This window comes from Mauremys mutica, unplaced genomic scaffold (genome assembly GCF_020497125.1).
Source record: "Mauremys mutica isolate MM-2020 ecotype Southern unplaced genomic scaffold, ASM2049712v1 Super-Scaffold_100237, whole genome shotgun sequence".
Classification (NCBI taxonomy): domain Eukaryota; kingdom Metazoa; phylum Chordata; order Testudines; family Geoemydidae; genus Mauremys; species Mauremys mutica.
The window spans coordinates 475,528-480,881 of record NW_025423292.1 but is presented as its reverse complement, the minus strand read 5'-3'; the positions used below and the strand labels follow the sequence as shown (position 1 = coordinate 480,881).

At 52.0% G+C, this 5,354-nt stretch overlaps 1 non-coding gene across 1 annotated transcript; it reads left to right on the top strand.

The window, feature by feature from the left end:
• The first annotated feature begins 5,001 nt into the window (after positions 1 to 5,001).
• Positions 5,002 to 5,073, top strand: TRNAC-GCA. The gene has a single exon. It is a non-coding gene; the product is annotated as a tRNA-Cys (tRNA).
• The last annotated feature ends 281 nt before the right edge of the window (positions 5,074 to 5,354 follow it).

The window sequence follows — 5,354 nt, the reverse complement described above, 5'->3', positions numbered from 1 at the left end:
ACTTGTTAGCTAGCATTCTTTAAGACCCCTTAGGTTGATACAGGGAAGTAGTGACCCCAAAACATTCTCAGTGGGGCTGGGAGCAGGTAGCGACAAGTGTTGTACTCAGTGGGGTGGATCCTTCTTAAGGGTTCCAGGCCCCATTTCACCCTTTTGTTCTTCCCTGTGTAATAACAGAGCTGGTTAAGACTCAATGGAGAGTCTTGCTGCAGACCAACAGAGCTGAAATCACTGAGAACCAGCTCTAAGCATTAGTCCTGCTTTGGGACAGAGTCTCTCATGCAACGAACTGCCCAGTCTGTGCTAGCAGTGAGGCTCCCTCACTAACAGCTGAAATCAGGGAGAGCTGTGTGACGTGCAGGGCCCCAGGGGTGCCTGAACAGGGGGGAACAAGTGGGGCAATTTGTCCGAGGCCCCAACCCCGCAGGGGCCCCGCAAGCCCTGGCCGAGAATCCCTTCCCTGGCTAGAGGCGCCTTTTTAATTTTTACTCACCCGGCAGCGGTCCGGGTCTTCGGATGCACTTCCGCAGCGGGTCCTTCAGTGCTGCCGAAGATGCGGAGCGAGTTAAGGACCCGCCGCCACTGAAGACTCGGACGCCGCCCAGTGAGTACAAGCGCCGCAGCAGGTGGCGCCTTTTTTATGTCCGCTCCCCCGCTTTGCCCCCGGCCCCCGAATTCTCTGGGCGGCCCTGCTTTTAGGGAGCCTGTTCCGCTCCTGATGGGACCACAAGACGTCCCAGAGGAGAGAGGGTGGCCAGCAGAGCGGTGACAGGGTGGAACGGCAAGTGGCCGGCAATGTTGCCAGCCAGCGGAGGGAGAAAGGGGCTTTCCCCCCGGGAGGTGAGAGGTGAACTCTGGGTTTTCATTGACCCAGGGCAGCAGCTGTGAGTGAGGTGCAGTGAAGGTGTCAAATGGGGCCTGGAACCCTTAAGAAGGATCCACCCCCATCGAGTACAAACTAGGGAGTCTCAGAAAATGCTAATTAAAAGGTGCTCCAGTGGTGCAATTGGTTAGGGCACAGTACTTACAGGGCAGGGCTGAGAGGAGCTATGCTGAGGTTGTGAGTTCAAACCTCACCTGGAGCCCTGGTTTTCATTAACCACATGGCATCACCCCCTCATTTGCCCCTGTGGAATGTAGAATTCCAGCCCTGGGACACTGAGAAGGGGAAGAGTTAATAATGACCCTTCACTTATTACCTCCTCTCCAGAGCACAGGTGAGAATCTACAATCCTTTCTCTCCCCCAACCCCTGTGCCAGGATCCCTCAAGCAGAGCCTGGAGTCCTGCCCCTGGCGTCTGTACTATTGACAAAGACTAAGTGACAGGGACAAAACACTCAAATCCCGCCTGGTGCGGGGAGCCAGGTTTGCTCTTCAAATTCTGTCCTTGGTACATTTCCAGGCCTGGGAATGTCCCACAACAGCATTGAATGGGAAGCTGCCTGCAGAACAGTTACACTGCACAGAGCTCCTGTGGAGGAGGGGTGGGAATTAGTAACATTTTGAGGATCGTTTGGGAAATGAGCCTTTGCTGACAAGGTTTGTCTCTGTCCATATTTCACCTTCAGGTGTTATGTTCAGGGATCTTTAGTATATTTTTGGGAGGTTAATAACTATCTCCTCAACTTTATTTACTCAACTTAAAAATTGGTGTCACTTGATTTTTGCATCTCCCTGTGACAATACAACTGACACGTGTGGCTTTCTACTGGGGGTCATGATGTTAAAGTTGGGGAATTCAGTCTCTGTACTTCTGGGAGGGGGTGTTGCTTTTTTATAGCTGCCTCAGGGCCAGGCACACCGGGCTGTTAGCTGCACCCACTGTCCTTGCCAGGGGCCCCTGCTGAACCCTGGGCAGCTGCACTGCCATGCTGGAGTGACTGTGCAGGTGGAGAAGCTGCTGTGGAGCAATGTAGAGCAGGTGCAGGAAGGAGCCGGGGTCACTATTCACATTGTGAACTGCACAATTTTCCAAATTTGGGAATAGATTCATAGATTCATAGACTTAAGGTCAGAAGGGACCATTATGATCATCTAGTCTGACCTCCTGCACAACACAGGCCACAGAATCTCACCCACCCACTCCTGTAACAAACCCCTAACCTATGTCTGAGTTATTGAAGTCCTCAAATCGTGGCTTAAAGACCTCAAGGTGCAGGGAATCCTCCAGCAAGTGACCCCGTGCCCCACGCTGCAGAGGAAAGCGAATGTCCGATAACAATTCTAAGGGGAAGGTGAATGCAGAGCAATGACATTGGAGATGCCCAGACCTCCAGTGGGGGCAGCGTGGAAATTAATAATGGGAAGATCATTTGCGAAATTAGTCATCACTGACAAGCTTTGTCTCTGTTCCTATTTCACGCTATGGTGTTAGTTAGAGGAATCAGGACAGATTTTTTACTATATTAATTAAACACTTAATTTTATTTAACCAAGACAAAAACTTAGTATCACTTATTTTTTCTCTGTCCTAGCAAGAAAGAATTCAATTTTGTGACTTTCTGGAAAGTGCAGCGAGATTAAATGTGGGGAATTCAGTCTCTGTGTTTGTGAGCTGATGTTTTCCTCTCACAGGTCAGTGCCTGCATTGAAATACCAAGAGGGATCTAAGGGCTGGTGTACGCTGGGCACTTCACTGGCAGAGCGACGTCTCTCAGGGTGTGAAACCCCCCCCTCCACCCATATAGTTACAGTGACCTAAGCCCTGGTTAGATAGTGCTAAAGAAAAGGAAGAATTGTTCTGTCAATGCAGCTCTTACAGGGATGGGAAAACCTCTCCACTGACTGTCTACTCCAGAGTGCTATAGCAGGTGCCACAGCAGCATTTTAAGTGTAGATAGAGTGAAACTAGATTTAGCTCCAGTTTGCACTGTGGATGCTCAGGCACTAAAACTAGAGTAATCATAACAACAGTGCAGTGCTTGCATAGTTGACAGGATTTGAACCTACACGGGGCAACCCCAAAGGATTTCTAGTCCATCATCTTAACCTTTCAGCCACAACTACTTGACATACAATTGTTTCACTACACGATAATTCAGTTCTCACTGAATTGTCACTTCAAATTGTTTGCTCAGACCAGCTTCCCCAGCACAATCATGGCTGCGCATGAGTGTAAGTGTGTCCTTAGGTGAACAGCGAGAATTCCTGCCCATTTCCCTTCCAGCTGGAGCAGGATGAGAGTGTGTTTGTGTTAATGACATTGCTGTAGATTGTTGTTCATTCCCCACTCTGTCAATTCAGACATTCCCTTTCCCATTCAAATCTCCAGCACATCGTTCCAATAGCAGGCGGCAGGATTTCTCTGGGGCACTGAAATTTTTTCAGGGGGCTGGTGGATGAACTCAGCATTGCATTCCACCCTTGATGTTTCATGGACTAACAACAGCAGCAGAAAGAAAGAGCCGAGCCAATATCTCCCTGGCAGGGATGCAGGTGGTGATGTCCCCTCTGTCTGACCATCGCCATTGCAGGAGAGAAGGGTTCACTGGAATCGAATGCCCTGGCTCAGACCAGAGACACAGGGAAGTTTTGCTGTTCATGGATCTGTGCAAAGGAAATTGTGTCTCTGTGTGAAATGGAGGCAGGAAATGAAACACCCAATGCCCTAAGGAATGTGGGTGAAGGACTCGGGCTGAGCAATGATTTAACAGGGGTTTGTTTCAATTTATTGGCCTGATTAAAACTATGGCGAAAAGCCCCCTGTAACAGGGGCTGCGGGACAGGACAGGCAGTTCTGTGCAGAGTGTTCAGAGCTGCCCCGTATCTGCCCTTTCTCTGCACCGCCCCTGCTCCCAGAATGCACCAGGCCCTGGACTGAACTCTTCCCATGTAGGCCGAGCTGGTTTCGTTTGCTGTGATCCTGTTGGCTTGGCAGGAGGGGAAGTGACAGTCCCACCCCAGAGCCAATGCCCCCCTGTCACCCAGCCCCCTAACCCCCAGCAGTGCAGGTCAGCCAGGAGCTGGTCCCTGCCAGGCACTCAGGGGCATCTCCCCTGCAGCTGGAGGCTCTCCCCAGCGTGGTCTGTGGGAGCTCGCGCACTAACGGGGCAGCGGCAGCAGCCGCGTGGTGGGTTGGGCTGGTGACCCGGGTCCATCTCCTGGGATTGGCTGAGTTCATGCTCAGGCGACTGGCCCCAGCCACCGGCCGAGCCCCACGGCCATGCTGCTGCTGTTACCGCACTAGCCCCTCACGCCCCCATTCCCTCACTGAAGCCAGGAGAAGGTTTCCAGGGAGAAGGGGGGGGGGTTGACCCCAATATCCCAGAGCTGATTCTCCCCACAAAGGGGTGTGTGCATGTGGTGGGTGCCGTGTGCAACGCCCTGTGCCCATGAGGAGGGGACCGGAGCTCTGCCGGCAGGAAGATTTATCCTGCAGGAGCCCTGCCTCCCTCCCCCAGGGGTTCCCCTGGAGCAGAGAAGCTTTGAATCCTCGCTGGAGACTAGAGAAGCCCGAGCAGCACAAGCTGCCTGGCAGAGGTTCTGGATCAGGGCCTCACGGGCACATTGGGTTCATTCCCTCAGGGCTGCCCTGCCCAGTGCCAGGGCTGCTCTCACTCCCCAGCACAGAGGGGGCTGCAGGCTCTTTGCCAAGCTGGGTCACAGCTCAAGGCAGATTTAACACTAGCAGGGGGCCCAGGTATGTGCTGGTGCCGCTCAGGGAGGGAATCTGGGCCAAAGACTGATTAGAAATTGGGTAACACTAAAGTGGGACTAGAAAGACCCTTGATGGGATGTGGCGGGTCGGTAGCCCCCATTGTGTACCGTGCCCTCGCCGAGAAGTCTCTAGGAGTGTGGATTCTTCCTGATGCGCCACCAACACGTCTCGTTGGTCCTGATGTCGGCTGCTCCTTTCTTGATACTGACAAGCTAGTTGTGGGCGTTTCCCACTCACCCCATAGCTCCGGAATGCACAGACAGCAACACTGGTGTGGAAGAAACGAACTCCACTCTCAGGTTTCAAGATCCTTGCGATCACTGAGTTGCCAAGGTAATTGTCAGGGGGTATAGCTCAGTGGTAGAGTGTTTGACTGCAGATCAAATAGGCCTTGGTTCAAATCCAAGTGCCCCCTTAAAAGCCTGGTCTTTCAACAAAAAGTAATTGCATTTCCATTATGTTCAGGAGCTCCACTGACTAGGGATGAATGGAAACACTCAACATTTTCCTGTGCAAATGCATAAAAATCTAGCAAATATGTCCCCCAGCTGAAATCAGTTCCAATCCTCTAAGAGTCTAGTTTATGTTTTCATCAATGAAACAAAGGCACATGAAGACACATTTGCAGGTCCTTGGCCTCCACGGGCTACAATGTGCAGAAGAACAAGAACCACATCCACTTGGGAGGCATGGACT